At 39.6% G+C, this 20,555-nt stretch overlaps 1 pseudogene; it reads right to left on the bottom strand.

Annotated features, from left to right (window-relative positions):
• LOC106308685 overlaps positions 1 to 564 on the bottom strand; it is a 4,724-nt pseudogene extending 4,160 nt beyond the window's left edge.
• Positions 565 to 20,555: the final 19,991 nt, after the last annotated feature.

Below are 20,555 nucleotides of genomic sequence, written 5' to 3'. Positions count from 1 at the left end.
CACGATCCAGTCACCCTTCCAGTTGGAGACCGTGTCCAACAAGCGAGCTTTTGCCTTCGCGTTACGCTTTCTTCACCTTCTCATTGACCCTCATGGACCAATGGTATTTTTGCTATAACAAAAAAAAATTAAATTAAGAATTAATTTTAAAAAATTAAAAAATCTAAATCATAAAAAATTAAAGTATATATAATTAATTAATTGTAACTTAAAGCGAAAATTTGAACAACGTCTTTCTGACGTAGAGCGGCGTCTTTTTCCAGTTCGGATGTCGCTCGAAGAAGTAACCTATGATCGTCTCGGTTACGTTCCGAGCAACACATCCGTCAACCCCAAACCTGAAAAAAACAAATTTAAAGTATTCATTATTTATTATTGTTATAAAAGAATTTAAAAAAAAACTGTAACATACCACAAAGTTCCGTCCGGTCTGTCGGGGTCTAGGACTGATAAACTTTCTATGCCTGGCTGAGCGAGAAGGTCCTCGACAGTGTACTGCGAGTAAGGAGCACTCGGCGGCACCATCAAATCCAGATGAATCCCGATCGGCATCGGAGGAGCCATCGGAGGAGGCACATGAGGAGGCACATGTGGCACATGATCAGTGGTGAAACGAATCGAGGAACCGATGGGGCACCAGAAGGAGGCGACCGAGAGATTCTCTGAGAAGACTGAGTCTCGGGGACAGTCTCCGGACCCGAAGAACCGGGAGCTGAAGAAGAACTGGGAGCTGAAGAAGATGGGTCTAAACAACTACCAGGCTCACCGAACATCTCTCTGTAATGGGGAGTAAGTCTGTTCTTTCGAGCCGTCTGAAAAAAAATTAATTTTTAAAATTAACATCAAAAGTAATTAACAAATTCTATAATTAACAAATTCTATAAATCTAGCTAAATTTCCTACATTAACCACCTAATCAACACTAATTAAAATAAAATCCGTAAACCTATCTAAATTCCCTACACTAACCACCTAATCTACCCTAAACTAATCAAATTAGAGAAGAAATAGAGAGAGTATGTACCGTTGCTACGAAAGAGGGAGGAAGTTGAGACGAAATGGAAGTGAGAAGCTCGCGTGTATATATAAGAAATTAGTAATCCTCGTAAAGTTACGAGGAACTCGAGAGGCCCGTGTTTTTTTTACGAGGAATTAGCAAGGCCCGCGTTTTGTTTCCTCGTAACGTCCTCGTTATTTTACGAGGAAATAGCAAGCCCCATGTTTTTATTTACGAGGAAATACAAAGGCCCGCGTTTTCTTATTACGAGGTCTTTACGACGAATTCTACTTACGTGGAATTAACGAGTCCCGCGTTCTTTATTTTTAGGATTCGTCGTAAGTTCCTTGTTAGTTTACGAGGAAATAACGAGGATTATGTTTAAATCCCTAAAATCCGAAACCCCAAACCCCAAACCCCAAACCCATCTTCCTTATCTTCTACTTCATATATGCCAAACCCCAAACCCATCTTCCCTTTAACCTCATTCTCTTCTTTCCATTCCAAACCCCAAATTCTAAAACCACAATTCCTTAACTTATAATCTCAATCCCTTCTTTCTAATTCAAACCCCGCATTACCTCACACAAAATCAAATTATATAAATAGATTTTCATGATTAAATCCATAAAATCACATTCATTAAGTCTGAAAACAAATACATCAATCAGATACATCGACATTCTCGTCATCATTAGAAACATCATCATTTTCATTAAACTCGTCTTCAACAGCTTCGTCCGTGACATCGTCGGTAAGATCTTCGTACTCATGATTATGCGGATCAATGAGAAGGATGTCATCAATTTGTTGTTCAGGTTCCTTGACTTCATTTATATGTTCTTCTTGCAATGGTGGTTCTTCTCCACTGATGATTCGTCCACGAGGTGTAACTTTGATCACGGCTAACCAATGGAAGAAAGCTAACTTGGTCTGCTTGTGAAGCTAAGATGAAAGACTCAAATTTGTTGTACCTGCAAAAATAAAGACAACATAGAAATTAATCATACAGATCATGTATGCCAAAAAAGAATTTGTTGTACCTTCGTCCACCATTGACATCAACTACACCGAATTTGTTAAACAGAACACCTCTGTTGACGACGGGTCGAACCATTCTCATTTGAAGAGAACGCATTTCAGCTTCAATAACCCTGAGAATTTCACTTCAATAATCTCCTGCAAGATCCCGTAGAAATCTGTTTAGCCTTTCAAACATATTCCATAGTTACTGGTCGCCCGCTGTCTACCATACTCATATGTGTGAAAAGTATAGCCTTATGTGAAATACATCTATGATGTGGTGACCTTTGTAAGTGGAGATTTAATTACTTCGTGAAACCATGTAGGATAATCTGCATGGTCGTCATAATAAACCTGCAAAAATAAAGAGAACGTTGAAATACAGATCATGTATGAAAAAAGAGTTTGATCGATCAACCTGCAAAAATTAAGAGTTTGAGTTAATACCTGATTCTTCAACCACTTATAAAGTGTTGATCTTTCCTTTTGTCTACAACACTTGTGGATATACCTGGGAATGTTTCATCGACTTGAGAAACAAATAGGCTGTAAAATCATATTTTATATTAATTAATCTTTGGAAATTATATAATTTATACTTATATTTGTTTAGAAGTTTCCATATATGTTACCTTTCAAAATAACGCATCAATGGATCCTCGCAATTAAGTAGAATATATGTGTGTGCACTATGAGCTCCTTCTTCACTCGACCACCAAACCTCTTTCGATTTCCCACTGATTCGCCCAATCTGGCTAAGGATGTCTGGAACACCAGCAATTGCATTTGTTGGCGCGAAACCACCATCATCATATCTTCTTGGAGCTCTTTTCCGGGTACGTATTTTTGACGCAAAGTAGTACGATGTGAAGTGAGAAACTTCTTCCGTCAAACTTCCAGCAATTATAGAACCTTCAAGTTTGGCGAGGTTCTTTGCTTTTCCCTTCAAATATTTCATGGCTCGCTCATACTGATACATCCATCCGTAATGTACAGGTCCACGAAGCAATGCCTCATATGGGAGGTGGACAGCTAGATGCTCCATGACGTCAAAAAATCCCGGAGGAAATATCTTCTCCAAGTTGCACAATAAGATGAGAATTTTCTCGTGAAGTTGTTCCACGACTTCTTCTTTAAGAGTGCGTGGGCTCTCAGATCCCTGAAAAATGCTCCAGAAAATTAAACACATTGTTAGTCATATATTATTTTGTAAATTATTGTGATATAATACACTACGTACCTGCAAGTGCTTCATGTACGTTTGTTCGAAGTAGCTCCGCAAATGCAAAGGGCAGTAGTCGTTGCATAAAGACATGACAATCATGACTCTTCATCCCAGAGAAATTTTGACCCTTTTCAACACATCTAGAGAGATTCGAAACATACCCATCGGGGAACTTCACTTCTGATGCCACCCAGTTAAACAACACCGACTTTTTTTCTGAAGACAATCTGAATATCGGAACGGGAACTTGTCCTTTGCTTTTTATATGTAACTCACTTATTGAGCAAATATCCGGCAAGTCCAACCTTAATTTTATGTTGTCTTTTGTCTTCCCTGGGACATTCAATATTGTATTCATGATGTTCTCAGAGAAATTCTTCTCTATATGCATCACATCGAGGTTGTGGCGCCGAAGAAGATCCTTCAAATATGGCAACTCCCAAAATATACTCTTCTTGTACCAGTTGTGCCGAACACCGTAAAAATCAGATATATTATCGGGGACATGCCAATTACCACCACGAGGAACTGTTTCCAAAGCTCCATAGTAATCGATTTGCGCTTCAATTTGTTCTCTAGTTAGATAAAGAGGAGGAGTTCTATCACAACCATTTTGTGCCTAAACAATTTCTTGTTTCTTCGGCACGGATGGCCAATGGGAAGAAATCGATGGTGACAATCGAACCAACTTGTCTTCCTACCATTCTTCAGTTGAAATGCATCTATCATTCCATTACAATATGGACAAGCTAATCTCCCATGTGTAGTCCATCCAGACAACATCCCTTAGGCAGGAAAGTCACTTATGGTTCACAAAAGCATCGCTTGCATCGTAAAATTCGTCTTCGTTGAGCAGTCATACGTCCTCACCCCTGTTGACCACAAATCCTTCAACTCTTTTATCAGTGGTTGTAGGAAAACATCCAGAGACCTTTTTGGATGGTTCGGACCAGGTACTAATATGGTCAAGAATAGCAACTCCCGTTGCATGCACATCTCTGGTGGCAGGTTGTATGGCGTAAGAAAGACTGGACACAATGAATATTGTCTCCCTGACATTCCGAATGGACTAAATTCATTTGTGCATAATCCGAGATACACATTCCGGCTATTGCTAGCGAATTCCGGATGTACTTTGTTAAAATGTTTCCAGGCTCTTGCATCTGATGGATGAGTCATCTCATCATCCGTCTAAGTATGCCCGTCATGCCATCTCATCCCTCTGGCAGTCTGCTCAAATTGGTACAATCTTTTCAATCTGTCTGTAATTGGTAGCTACCACATCCTTTGGTACGGTACCCTATTACGTCCTCGTCCTTACGGCTTGAATCGTGGCTTCTTGCAAAATCAACATTCTTCTAACTTCTCATCATCTCCCCAGTAGATCATGCAATTGTCGAAGCAAACGTCTATCATCTCCGAAGGCAACCCAAGACTATAAACCAGTTCCTGAATCTCATAATAAGAATCAGCAGACACATTATCTTCCCGCAAATACTCTTTAAACAAGACTGCCCATTCATTCATGCAACTTTCAGGTAGATTGTGACCAGTTTTAATATTCATCATTCTAGCAGCCAACGACAATTTAGAGAGACCTTCTCTACAACCGCTGTAAAGTGGCTGATTCGCTGCATCTAACATTTCATAAAACTTTTTTGCATCTATGTTAGATTCTTCATCTTCATCATGATCTACGAATGCAGCAGCTACCATAATCTACCATCTGCTCCTCCTGATGGTAACTATGTTTATTATGCAAATGATGATCAACCGGTTCTTCCTGAAAATTGCTATTACTACTACTAGCTTCATTCTCATAATTATAACCTTCTCCATAATTATAACCTTCTCCATGTTGAAATCAGATATAGTAATTTGGCGTAAAACCTCTATTTATTAAATGCTTCCAAACATTTTTACGATTTGCCAATTTCGAATTGTTGCATTTCCGACAAGGACATAACATCTTACCGCTTTCTTGGGCGAGCGGTGTGGAATCCGCTTGATGTATAAATGTCTCCAGCCCTTCGAGGTATTTTTTCGTCACTCTCCCGTTAGCATCTCTGTGCATATACATTCACGTCCGTAACTCGAAAATATTCCCGGAGCCCGACATTTTTTTTCTTTCACGTTTTTATTTTTTTTCTTCTTGGTGTGTTTAAAATGATGTTCAAACGTCCATATTTATAGGAAATTTTCGAATATGGTAGTTGAACTTTTACTAGGAATTTACGACGAAATTTAGTTAGGTAGCCGAAACAAAAAACGTGTTACAACTGCAAAGTTGGTGGAATGGAAATTTTGTCGTTAAGTAAACGTAAAATATTTCCTCGTAAAGTAGACGTTATTGTTACGTCGAGTTTACGAGGAAACCATTTTTCCCCGTAAAAACCACGTTATGTTACGTCGTTCTTGCGAGGAAATCGATTCGTCGTTATTTTACGACGAACTAACGTTGATTTTAAATTTCCTCGTAAGATTCCCGTAAAGTCGACGTAAATTTACGAGGATTAATTTTCCTCGTTAATTTTCGTCGCTATAGTTGTGTTTTCTTGTAGTGTATGGGTCTTATCATTAATAAAACATACACATTCCATATTTAACAATAACTCAACCTTTCTTCTTCTAGATTACTTCTTAGACACGTATCTATAAACTTGTACCCTATTTCTAAGTAGATTTTAAGATCCAACATTTCGTGCTAGGAGAGGGAGATTCAGAAAAAAATCCCTCTAGAAACCCGACTTGAAACACAAACTAAGATGCTCAAAACAGATGTCAACAAAATAAACTCGAACCCCGAACAATTCCCAGGACGGATTGAACCAATGCAATCTGGATGGCACACCTACACAAACCAGGCCCCATAGCTTGACGAAAAAAGAAAGCTAGTTATTCCTCATACATGCACCCAACAGTTCGGCCCTGTGTCCCATCGTTCCACCGCAACCATCGGTGGAAGTAACAAAGGCGCAACCCGTCGACATAAACACCCTATTGACCCAGGTACCTGATAATTTACGTAATTTTTTCTCCGTGTTGCTCCAACGTGCAGGTCAGCATGATACTACAGGACAGCAAGCCTTACGGCGTCTGTAACGTCACTCAGACCCAAGCAGAGCAGATAGCTTGGATCAATGACCTACTGGCCCCATCACCTATGACGCCAAAGAATGCCACAACTCTCGCAAGGAATACTACCTCCACAAGGACCAAGGGATCAGACATTAACCACATACACTACAACAAAAAAGGGATTCACGACTGCACAATTCGTCATTAAATCGTCGTTAATAACCTTTTACGACGATTCAACAATCGTCATAAATATTACGACATGCAGGACTAGTCCTTCAATCTTTTGACGTGAATTAGTCGTAAATTGCACGACTAGTTTACGACCAATTAACATTACTAATTATTCATTTATTTTTTTTTAAAATTATAAATTCATAAAATATATTTTTTTTTCAAAATTATTTTAATTCAAAAAATTAAAATAAAAATCCAATATATTAAAATTTGCTAATATCCAAAATATATTACAACCCAAAATAATTGAAACTTAAAGGTTCAGGTCGTCACGTAGCTCCGAACTACGGCACTCGGTCTGCCTCTCTAGCTCCGCCTACTCTTTCGGTGTGCGGTTGTGGTTTATTTCGGACTTACTCGCCGCCACCTCTCCACAATTGCCGGGTTCCAATCCGCCTTGAGATCAAACATCGACGCCATGGCCATCATCTGGGTCTTGTTCTCCACCATGACAGTGTTTGCATTCGACAAAGTTTCCCGGAGCTGAGAATTTTCCTCCCTTGCAGCAACATGACCTGCTCTTGCCCTCGAAACATCGTTCATTGAACCGATCCCGACCATCCGTCCCTTTTTCTTCGGGACAATCTGTAATTAATTAAAAAATTAGATTATTATTAAATATATATTAATTATTATAAAATTATTACAACATGTTAAAATGTATATAAAATTATATTAATTACCTGTTCAAATTTTTTTGTCCTGTTCGACGGTCGACTACTGAACCGGGGCGCCATCCGGATTTTGTTGCGACAACTAGGTCTGGACCACTTGGATCCGAGCCTCCACATCGTTGTGGATCCTTTTTGCCCGAGCATCCACGAACGTTCCATCCGCATGTTGGCGCGTCTTCTTGTAAAGTCGGGAAAGAGAAGGTGCTTCTCCTTCCTCAGCAGCCTATACAATTTTTTTATTAATTATGTGTGCATTAATAAACAATTTATTAATTATTAAAAAATGAAGAAATGAAATAATTAATGCTTACCATTTTTATGACAACCCAGGCGTGTGGGATCTGTCCGGAAGTATGGGGCAATGGTAAATTACCTTCGACATCAAGCATCAACCGGGCTGCCGAGCAATTGTTGGACGTGCAAATGTTGCGAGGTAAAAGCCAATAGGCCTTCATGTCTGTCCAAGTCTTATCTCTGACGTAGGTGGGTTTGGCAGCATCCCCTTGATACCTCCACTTCGCTTTCCCAGTCGCCAACAATGTTCTTTTGGCGTTCCATCGCCTTAGCATTGAACGCCTTCTTCACTTGCTCGGTGACGGCAATAGATCAATTCCATATTTGCTGGGATTTTTTTTAATTATTTAATAACTGTAATAAATAAATTGGAAAATAAAATATATAAAAATAAAATTTTAAAAGTAAAACTTACCGTAAAACATTTGAACCAGGTCCTCCGAATGTGGTCTGGTGTAGCAGTCCAGTTCGGATGTGCTTCAGAGAAGTATGACTTGATTGATGGTCTTTGAAACGGATCGTCCAAGGCAATTGTCTGTCTTAAACCTGCAAAATTGACGGAAAATTAAATAAGATATATAATTATGATAAATGAATATAAATCTAAAAATAATTACAAATCTAATAAAAATTACCAATAACTGTTTGGTGGTCGATCGGGGTCGATGATGGGTAAACCTTCACGTCCGGGCATTTGGATCAGGTCCTCAACCGCAAACCTAGCATACGGAGCATCCAGTGGCACCATCAAATCTGAATAGATACCACCCGGAACAGCACCAGGTGCTGGAGCATCGACAGGAGATGGGGCAACATCCTCCTGAGGTGGCTGAGGCTGCGGAGGATGATGTAGAGGATGCATATACGACACAGGAGGCACATACGCCGGAGGAGGAGGAATAGACTGGTGAGTCGTATGCGGTGATCTTCCCTGAGATTGGCTCTCAGGGACAACATCTCGTTCGGTCGCAGTACCAGAGCTAGAAGCTGCCGGATATTCCTGCATGCCGAGGAATGTAGTTCCGTAAGTGGGTTTCTCCCTAGTCGCTTTCTACCACGAGCAGATGACATCTCCATAAATCTGTTTAAAAAACAAACAATTTTAAATTAGCATTTCAAACAATTTATATCCGTTAATAATAAATTAATCTAATTTCGTTCCTAAACTAATTCCAAACCTAATCTAATTCCATCCTAAACTAACCACCAAAACTAAAAAAAAAGAGTGTACCTAGAGAGAAGGCAGAGAGATGCTAGAGAGAGAGAGAGAGAGAGAGAGAGAGAGAGAGAGAGAGAGAGGGTGATGAGGATCGAGTATATATAGATAATTTGATGTCGTCGTAAATTAGAAGGGACATCACGACGATGTTGGGACGACCCACGTTTCTAGGAAAGCGGTATCGTCGTAAAGTATACGTAATGTTACGACGATTTAGGGCTGAACCACGTTTTTGAATTTACGACGATTTTTCAACGACCCGTGTTTTGTGAGTTTACGATGATTTAGGGAAGACCCGTGTTTTAATGATCGTCGTAACGTAGAAGTAAGTCGATTTTGAAAAGAAAACAGAAGGATGTGCACCCGGTCACAAAAAAGTCCTTATCAACCCGCGTAACATTTTCCCGGCTTCTCGAGCCGGGGAAATGCTCACGGAGTTTATAAGAACTGTTCTGGTGATGATGAACTCCCTTTGTTTTTTTTATTATGCATCTTTAGAATGTGAGAGTTGTGCATATTTATAGAACTAGTTGTCGTCGTATAATAGAACTAAATTTACGGCTAGGCAGGGTCGACCAGTGTGTTATAAATCGTCGTAATTTAGAAGTAATTTTACGACTACATAGGGTCGATTATGTATTACGTCTATTTAGGAACGACCCGTGTTTATGGATTACGACAAATTTGAGACTACACGTTTTTATACCCTAAAACCGAAACCTCAGACCTCAAACTCCAAACTTCTTAAGTTATATATACATTTTACACTTTTAAACCCCAAACTACAAAGTCTGAAAACTTGTTTAAACAATGAGTCTAATTAATATATATGAAATAATGAAACATCTAGATTGTATTGCAGAAGTACATCCTTCCAGTATGGAAGTTCCCGAAAAATACTCTTCTTGTGCCAATTATGTTGTGTCCCGTAACCATTAGCCATATTTGTTGGAGTATGCCAATAAACCTTCTTTGCGGACTGTTTCTACTACACCATTATAATCAATATCCTTTCGATTTCCTCTCCAGATAAATATGGTGGAGCAGTGTCCCGTACAACCCTTTTTGACTGAAATAATGTCTTGTTTCTTTGGTACGGATGGTTAATGGGCAGAAATCTCCGATGGCAATCAAACATAGACGTTTTCCTACCATTCTTCAGCTGAAATGCATTATGTGCTTCCCATACAATAAGGACAAGCTACCCTCCCATGCGTCATCCAACCTGATAACATCCCATATGCAGGAAAGTCATTGATGATCCACAAAAAAACTGCTCGCATTGTAAAGTTTTTTCTCATTGAACAATCATATGTTTGCACCCCTGTTGACCACAACTCCTTTAATTCTTCTATTAAAGGCTGTAGAAAAACATCGAGGGACCGCTTTGGATGCTTAGGCCCAAGTATCAATATACTCATGAAAATGAATTCTCTTTGCATAAACATCTCTTGTGGAAGGTTGTATGGTGTCATGATGATTGGCAAAGCGAGTATTGTCTTCTAGATATTCTAAACGGACTAAAGCCATATGTGCACATGCCAAGATAAACATTGCGAATGTTTCTTGCAAAATCAAGGTACACCGAACTTAAGTATTTCCCCGCTTTTGCATCTGTGAGATGATTCAACTCGCATTCTTTTTGAGTATGTTCTGCATGCCATATCATCGCTGCTGCAGTCTTTTGAGATTGATGTAATTTTTTCAGCCTATCCGTAATAGGTAAGTACCACATCCGCTGGTACTGGTACGGTACCCTATACAGACATCTCTCTTCTCCGAAGGTAAGCCAAGACTGGTAACCAGTTTCTGAATCTCATAATAAGATTCAGCTGACAAATTATCTTCTGGCAAATACTCTTTAAACAACTCAGCCCATGCATCCATACAAACTTCAGGTAAGTTATGACCAATTTTGATATCCATCATCCTAGCTGTCAATGACAATTTAGAAAGACCTTCTCTACAACCTCATAAATTGGCCGATTAGATGCATCTAGCATTTAATAGAACCTTTTCGCATCGAAGTTAGGTTCCTCTACATTTTCTACTTATGCAGCAACTACTGAGATTGTTTCACGAAATGCAACTGTAACCATGTTATGCATCCTATCATGATCTACAATATGATCCTCCTGTGTGTGACTACTTTCAAGATGCAAATGATCACTCGGTTCTTCCCTATTCACCATCTTCAAAGTGAGTACTACTACTAACTTCATTCCTACTATCACCCTTTCCATGATGAAACCAAATGTAGTAATGTGGGGGGTAAATCCTCTATTTACTATATGTTTCCAAACCGTTTCACTACGAGCAAACTTGGTATTCTTGCTCTTACGACAGAGACATAACATTTTACCAGTTTCCTACGTGAGAGGTGTGTTTCGAGCCTGGTACATGAATATCTCTGCCCCGTTGAGAAATTCGTTCTCACAACTCCGGCAGAATCTTTATATGCATACATCCAACTCCGGACCTCACATATATTGCCACCATTAGACATTTTTTTGAACTTTTTTTTGTTTTTTCGTGCATCTTTTAGAATTGGAGAGGAGTGCATATTTATAGGATATTTTTGAATTTGGCAAGTGAGAATTTTGCAACGAATTTACTACATCATAAAATTTACTTTAACTTAACAACTATATTACCACCATTTTACCAACCATACATACAAACATTTATCACATGTACAACAACCTTCTGTTTTACACGTAATGTAGTCGTTAAATAGATCCTAAATTATGACATAATTGTGTCGTAATGTAACAACTACTTTACGACGACATTTACAAATCGTCGCATTTCGTCGTAAACATGTCGTCAAATTACGACAAATTTACAACAAATTGTTCTCGTTGTTGTTTTACGTTGAATTTACGACGATTTTTTATATGGACGTAATATTGACGTAAATTCGTTTAGTCGTAACGCGTAGTCGTTATTGGCGCATTTTCTTGTAGTGATATCGGTCCCAAATAAAGAGACGACTATCCCAGAAAGTGAGATCGGAGATATCTTGCATAACTTAGCACTGACCCATGCCAAAATTTTGAATGGTACGATGCCAGATTCACTGAGCTACGAGCTCAGCCGCAGACGTATATATAGACGATCGGAGATATCTTGCATAACTGATACACCATACACGGATCAAATCACTAGAATTGATATCCCAAATATTAAACTCAAGATCCTACTCTATGAAGGAAAAATAGAACCCCGAGCTTACATGACCACCTTTTTCATCGTGGGGCGAACTCACTTTAACGACGGAGAACGGGATGCCGATTACTGCCAAACTTTCGTTGAAAATCAGGCAGGAGCTGCTCTTAATTGGTTTTCTTGGTTGGAGGCCAACAATAAATAACTTTAAACCACTCTTAACTGTATTCATGAAACACTACCCGATGTTCTTAGAGAAAGGAGCTTACGATACTGACCTGTGGGCCATGTCTCAGAAGGATCAAGAGTAACTTCCCTCCTTCATCTGCATATTCAAACTATTCTCTCCAACATCGCTGTGAGTGATGGTGCAGGAATACCCGCGTTCCAAAATATCCTATGGCATGACTCACGCTTCCCTAAAGAACTCCTCAATAAGCCAGCCACCTTGGAGGATTCCCTCCACTGAGCTTCAAAGTATGTGGAAATTGAAGAAGAGAAGAAAGCTTTTACTGAATAATGTCGTCAATGTCATATCGAAAAGATAGGACAAATGAGGATATTAATGATCAGCGAAGGGGACGCAGACCAAGTAGAGACGAAAATCCCATAGATGGGTCCTTTAAAGTAACGAAGAAGACAAATCCGAAGAAAACAAAGAGAAATAAACTTCAAAATCACGGTCAAACTAACCCAAGTCGAACACATGGAACAAGAAAGACAATGAAATAGACAATCCCGACATATGGTGTGATTATCACAGCAGAGGAGGACATACCACTCAAGAATGTCACGGTTTCAACCAAATTACACGAAGAAGGATTAGCACATTTCAAGGAAGCTATGTCAAAAGCCAAAGAATTTATTGTAAAGAGAGATCGGTAGACCAAGAGCTCGGAAATACCATGACCACCAAGAAAGAGAGTGATATGCTAAGGAGGATTTACGTGAGGAAGAGAAAGGAGGAAGAGAGGAGAGAAGAGCAGAGGATTGAAGAGGACTTGGAGGAAATGGAATGACGTGGCATTTGTTTGTTACGAGTCGCTTTAATGAACTTTGTATTTGTGCTTGGGCCTGGAGTATATAAATGAACCCAAGAGGAATAAAGATAGTTAGTTAGTTGGATAGTCTGAGGCTTGCTTCTCTTTAGAGAGCAAGATTTTAATTGGCTTAGTTCTCTGAGCTGTAGAGACTAAGAGAGGGAGGTTGGGAGGTTACGCAATCAATATACATCAAGATTCTATCAAATTGGTTCGGTGTGAGCGCTCTGGATCGAGAAACTTCGCGCAACAATGCCGAAAGAGACGAGAGGCGACGGCGTTAGTCAGATGGAGACGACGATGACCTTGGATGGACTAGCGACGACGTTACAAGAGCATACAGCGTCTCAGGTGGAGATGAATCAAAGATTCACGGAATCGTTCTTCGAATTGGAGAAGAATGCGAAGGCGATGGAATCACGAATGGAAGCATCGCTGGAGGCGAAAATCGAGGCGTGTTACGAGAAGATGTGTGAAAGGCTGGAGAAGAAATTATCAAAATCGATCGAAGTTTCCGACGATTCACCACCTCCGTATCGTCACCCTAACTATCAGGGTCATCAATCGACCTCAGATCTGGGCCGTAGCGGAAGGCAGGATGAGGTAGCTGATCGGAACACGGTAGTCGGAAGTCGAGATAGAATGCTGAAGCGCGTTGAGCTGCCTATCTTTGATGGCGCAGATGCTTATGGCTGGTTCGCATTGGCGGAGCGATTCTTTCGAATTGGAGCATATGACGAGAAGGCTAAGCTTGAGATTGTTTCGGTGAGCTTAGCAGGAGATGTTTTGAGTTGGTTTAACAGCGAGATGCATCGCAGAGATTTTCAAAGCTGGAGAGAGTTCAAAGAGAAATTGATAGCGAGGTTTAGCAAAGAGAAGTTCAGGGATCCTAGCCAACCGTTTTTTGCGGTTAAGCAAACAGGGACTGCTGCTGAGTATATTCACGCATTTGAAGATTTGTCTACTCAAGTGACGGGGTTAACAGATAGACAATTGGAGGGCATATTCATGAATGGAAACCAGAAATGCGTGAGGTTGTGAATATGTGTAAGCCAGTGGATTTGGATGAAATGATCTCTTCGGCTTATCAAATGGAGGACAGTGTGTTGTATAAGGTGGTCTGTAGAGAGCGACAGTTGGAAAATAGAATTGTTTCCAAAGCTGTTCCAGCAAAGACGTATTCAACGGCGAGGAGCAATCCAGGGTGGAATACTAAACCTCCACAGCTGAAACAGAGTGACAATGGAGCGCAGAGACCTCAAGTGAGATTGACTGAAGCTCAGATAGCTGAGAAGAAGAGGTTGGGGCTGTGTTTTACGTGTGATGATAAATGGTCACAGCAGGATTGGTGTCCCAACAGGTCCTTACAAGTGCTAACGGTTATCAATGGTGTGGAGATGGAGATAATGGATCAGTCTTTCGTCGAAGTCAAGGACGAAGTGGAGGAGACAGAAACGTCTATGATGGAACTGTCATTAAGCTCTTTCTTGGGACAATCTTCACCTACAACTACGAAGTTGAGAGGAGTTTTTAAGAAGAACCAAGTGGTGGTATTGATTGATAGTGGAGCGACACACAATTTCATCTCGCCGTCTGCAGTAGAGAAAAACAAGTTCACAGTTACCGCAAATACCAAGCTGAGAGTTTTGTTGGGAATGGGGACGTCAGTTCAAGGAACAGGTGTGTGTAGTAATGTGAGTGTGAGGTTGCCGCAAATGGAGTTTGAAGCCGACTTTATTGTGTTGGAGTTAGGCAATGTTGATATGATTTTGGGAGTGCAATGGTTGAGAACATTGGGTAAGTGTGTGGTGGATTGGGAGCGTGATGAGTGGTCTTTCTTTTACAAGGGAGTACAAGTGTCTCTTCGAGGTGACCCAACTCTTCATGGCCAAAGAGTATCCCTCAAGACGTTTACAGTGGGTACGACAGTGGGTAGGCACGGCGTGAAGATGGAAGTACATTCTGGAGGAGGGAACGGTGAGCAACCAAAGGAGTTACCAGGCTCTATTGCTCAGACGTTACTTCAATATGCAGCGGTATTTCAAAAACCAGTGGGATTACCTCCAATCAGAGGCAGGGAGCATGCCATTGTGTTGCGGGATAAGTCTAAACCAATAAGTGTCAGACCTTATAGGTATCCGCAGGCACACAAGGAGGTGATGGAATCAATGGTTCGAGAGATGTTGGAAGAAGGGTTGATAAGACCGAGTCAGAGCCCTTATTCGAGTCCAGTTCTTTTGGTTAAGAAGAAAGATAATTCACGTAGGTTTTGTGTGGATTATAGAGCGTTGAACAGAGCTACAATTCCTGACAAGTATCCCATTCCCATGATTGACCAACTGCTGGATGAACTACATGGAGCTAGGATATTCTCGAAGTTGGATCTGCGAGCAGGATACCATCAGATACGAATGCAAGAAGCAGATGTTGAGAAAACAGCATTTCGTACTCATGATGGACATTTTGAGTTCTTGGTGATGCCTTTTGGGCTCACTAATGCTCCTGCCACATTTCAAGCTCTGATGAATGATCTCTTCCGACCGTTCTTAAGGAAGTTTGTATTGGTCTTCTTTGATGATATCCTCATCTACAGCGGCGCGGTAGAAGAGCATGTGAAGCATTTGGAGATGGTATTGGATGTCTTTGTGGAACAGAGGTTGTTTGCGAATAAGAAGAAATGTGCATTTTCTCAAGGGAAAGTGGAGTATCTAGGCCATGTGATTACCAGTGAGGGTGTTTCAACTGATAATCAGAAGGTGATAGCAGTTCAACAGTGGCCAAATCCGAAAACAGTTAAAGAATTGAGAGGTTTTTTAGGTCTTACTGGCTACTACAGAAGATTTGTGCAGAGTTATGGGTCGATTGCAAGACCTTTGACAGAGTTATTGAAGAAAGAAGCATTTCTTTGGACGGAATTGTCTCAAGGTGCTTTTGAGAGATTGAAACAGGCGATGACTTCAGCTCCGGTGCTAGCATTGCCTGATTTTACAAAGTTATTCATAGTGGAATCAGATGCTTCTGGTTTTGGTCTGGGAGCTGTGCTAATGCAAGATAATCACCCTATAGCATTCTTTAGCCGTGGGTTGACGCATAAGGAACAACAGAAGCCAATATATGAGAGAGAACTGATGGCCATTGTGATGGCTATACAGAAGTGGCGACATTATTTGCTGGGGCGTAGATTTGTGGTGAGGACAGACCAACAAAGCTTGAAATATCTTCTGGAGCAGAGGGAGATAACATTGGACTATCAGCACTGGTTAACAAGAATACTGGGATATGATTTCGATATAGAGTATAAAGTTGGGCCAGATAATAAGGTGGCTGATGGGTTGTCACATATTAATCACGAGGAGAAAGTAAGACTTACACTTGATCTGTTTGCGTTAACGGTTCCGTCATCACTACAGCTACAAGACTTATATAAAGAAGTGGATGAGGATGGAGTGATTCAAGAAATGGTGAGGAAGCTGGGAAATAGTAACAGATTGGTGATCCCATCAAACTCCACACAGATTCAACTGATTTTGCAGGAGTGTCATGATAGTGTAATGGGAGGTCATGCTGGAGTTTTGCGAACCTTACAACGTGTGAAAGCTTTGTTCTATTGGTCTAAGATGCGGAAGAGAGTGCAGGAGTATGTAGCAGGGTGTCATGTTTGTCAGCGACACAAGACTCCGACTCTTTCTCCGGCGGGGTTGCTACAACCTATTGAGTTGCCGGTAAGGATTTGGGAGGATGTCGCTATGGATTTCATTGAAGGACTACCTACTTCGCAGGGGGTGAATGTGATCCTTGTGGTGGTAGACGGGCTTAGCAAGTATGGCCACTTTATGACACTGAAACATCCGTTTACAGCTGTGGATGTTGCTAACAAGTTTGTGAAAGAGGTCATAAGGCTACATGGATATCCCAAGTCCATTATTTCAGATCGGGATAGAATTTTTCTGAGTTCATTTTGGAAGGAGTGCTTTCGACTATCAGGAACGAGATTGCGTTTAGTACGACATTTCATCTGCAGTCTGATGGACAATCCGAAGTGTTGAATCGATGTTTGGAAACGTATCTTCGATGCTTTGCCTCGACTCACCCGAAGATTGGTCGAAGTTCATTCCATGGGCAGAGTGGTGGTACAACACCTCTTATCATACAGCTTTGAAGTGTACGCCTTTTCAGTTGGTTTATGGTCGAGATCCTCCGCAGTTACTTGCTTGTGAACCTGGTTAAACAGCAAATTTTGAGGTGGAAGCTGCCTTTCAAGAGAGAGATCGTATGTTGGTCACTATTAAGGATAATCTCTTACGAGCTCAAGAGTTGATGAAGAATAATGCTGATAAGCATAGACGAGATTTGGAGTTTGAGGTGGGGATGATGGTCTTTCTGAAACTCAGACCGTATCGACAACATTCGGTTAGTCGTCAGTTGTTTCAGAAATTAGCAGCTCGTTACTATGGACCGTTTGAAGTAATTGGAAGAGTTGGGAAGGTTGCTTATCGTCTGAAGCTGCCTGAGTCGTCGCGCATTCATCCCGTCTTTCACATCTCTCAGCTGAAACCGGTGGTGGGCGTTTCAGAGGTGACTTCAGCATTACCGCCGTTGTTGGATGATAGTAATGAGGTGGTAGTTGAGCCGGAGACTATTTGTGACACTCGTTATGACAGTGACGGCTACTTGGAAGTGCTGATTAAGTGGCGTCATCTTCCAGATCACGAGACTTCTTGGTTGAGGGCGAAGTATATAAATGAACCCAAGAGGAATAAAGATAGTTAGTTAGTTGGATCGTCTGAGGCTTGCTTCTCTTTAGAGAGCAAGATTGTAATTGACTTAGTTCTCTGAGCTGTAGAGACTAAGAAAGGGAGGTTGGGAGGTTACGCAATCAATATACATCAAGATTCTATCAGAGAGGTAACGTGATAGTAAAAGGAAACCCCTTTTGTGATGATTCCGTATGAGCACTCAAGGGATGTGGCAGGTAAGTAAATTATATATCCACAAAGACTAGAGAGATGGTAGCAGATGGCACAATCATCGAATTCACAGACCAAGAAACGGAGAACCTAGACTGGCCACATAACGACCCATTGGTGATATAGATAATGCTGATGGACTGGAGATAATCAGGTCATTAGTAGACACTGGAAGGTCAGTAAATGTGATCTACAAAGACATACTGGACAAGATGGAACTAATGACCTTTAAATCAAACCATCTAGGCAAGCCGTAACAAGCTTTAACGGTTTCTCACAAAGTCTTTTTGGAACCATAAGGCTACCGACCTATGTCAGTGGATTCATGTTGGACACTAAGTTCACAATCATCGACTGCCCATATATATATAAAATTATCCGTGTGACACCTTGGATATACAAATGAAAGCGGTTGCATCGACCTACCATCAATATGTCAAATTTCCAACAGCAGGGTGTATAACCACCATATATGGAAGTCAAAAAGCAGCAAGGTTGTGCCACATCCATGAACTTCTGTTCAAAAAACCTAATCGATTACAGGCAGAGCCCGAAGAAATGGCTAAACCAAAAGAAGGCGAGGATGGTAAAAAGAAGTAGAAGGAGTTCAAAAGCTAAAAACACGGTTCATGATGAACCTCATATTTTGTAATAAAAGTGAACTACGGCAAGGCTTGATCCCACTTAAGATACGTAGACAACCCTTTTTGAGTACATATATTAATAAAATAAAATTTCAGAACATCAAGTTCATTACGAGCTCCTTAGCTCTGAGTAAATACGAGCTCCCTAACTCTAAAAATAGACACGAGCTTCTAAGCTCTATCCTTGAAACGAGCTCCCAAGCTCTACAAATTCTATAAATCTATAAAGCCTCATGTCTTAGAGCTCCCTCGTTCTTTACATCGGCACCCTGGCCAGGCAGTCCTATTTCTTTTGGGCATCTCTCATAGGTTCCTTGGTGAAACGACACCCATGCCCGTGAAAAGAATCTTCTGAGATCATTTACCGTGCCCCTCCCCCACCCCCTGGTAAACACTTGAGAAATTCAAACCACCAAGCGTCCTAAATAACACTCAAGTGGATACAAGATAAGCCGAATTACTCGCACCTATTACCAATTCTGATACAAGATAAGCTGAATCTACTTCACACCTATTTTTGCCTTGAAATACGCCAGACCTCCTGCATCTGATGCCGCTCATACATAATAACAAAAGTCTTGGCAAAAGACGATCTTAAACCATAACGATAAGAAAAAAATTAAGCTGAAATGCTGAAATGTCGAAAGAAAAAGACTTATTAAGGTAAAAGCCTCCTCATGCACTTGTTAAAATAATAACCTTCCCAGGTACTTCAAATAAATTAAGTGGGTCACTATCAATTACTCTAAATAGTTTGAAAATTGTATTTATCAATTTTTATATGGGCTTTAGACCCATTTTATAAATAAGTGTAACACCTAAAATGCCAGTTTTTAATCTATATTATTAAAATATAAGTAATATAAGTTTTTGTTTGGCAACACAAATAGCAGTTAAAAAAAAAATAGTGATGTTTGGAAACAGGGATATCAGTAAGTTAAAAAAAAAAGTAATAGGTTTATGCTATTAAAAAAATTAGAAGTCTATTACATCTTATCTTATATATTAAAACAGAAGTCACAACCTTGATTCATGTGTGATTTTTTTTAAAATGGACCTAATGGATCTATTCCTATAAAGTCATGTTACATATAATCTCTAATCTTATTATTATTATGCCTAACAATATTCCTAAAATTCTGTTTTGAATAACCATCATTAATTATCTTCCAATAAATAGAATTGTAATCTGCAACTTATTGAATGTACTTAACCACTAAAATCTCGACCACTATTCTGTTTTGGATAACCAGCATTAAAAAATATTTATTTCTTGAAAAGCAACTATAATCATAAAATCTAAGTAGTCGTAATTTTTTTTAACTTGAAAAGCAAGTATACTCTCAAAATATCTCAATAGATACGATTTTTTCAAAAAAAACTTGCTTGAGTATTACAACTCCTTGAATATTTTATGTTATAGTAGCAGAATATATAAAAGAAATTACACAATTACAACTCCTTCAGGATTATGGACACAATCAAAAAAATATGGTAAAATTATTATGTTTTAAAAAGTGATAGACACACCTCATATACATTATAATACTAATTTAGAATTGAAAACAAAATGTTTATATAAAAATAAATGAAAACAAACATCTGCGCGGTTGCGCGGATCGAGATCTAGTCTATCTTATTAAAGTAGAAATACTTTAAGCTTTTGTTTGGCAACATAGATATCAGTTAAAAAAGTAGTGCTGTTTGGAAACATTGATAGCAGTAAGTTAGGAAAAAAAGTAATGGACTTATGGTATTAAAAAAATTGGAAGTCCATTACATTATATAAAAAAGTAATGGGTTTATGTTACTTGATATACATATTCAAATCAAAATAATAATTTAGAATTGATTTATATCAAAAATTCATTCAAAAATATACATATATTCAAAAATTAATTTTTACCATCATATTTTCCAATAATCATTATAAAAATGTTTTCAATATATATAAGAAAAATACAATACAAAGCTCAATTTCAAACACCA

The sequence above is a fragment of the Brassica oleracea genome, chromosome C8, assembly GCF_000695525.1.
Source record: "Brassica oleracea var. oleracea cultivar TO1000 chromosome C8, BOL, whole genome shotgun sequence".
In the NCBI taxonomy this organism is placed as follows: Eukaryota; Viridiplantae; Streptophyta; class Magnoliopsida; order Brassicales; family Brassicaceae; genus Brassica; species Brassica oleracea.
The sequence above is the reverse complement of the archived record's forward strand: the minus strand, read 5'-3'. Positions and strand labels throughout refer to the sequence as shown.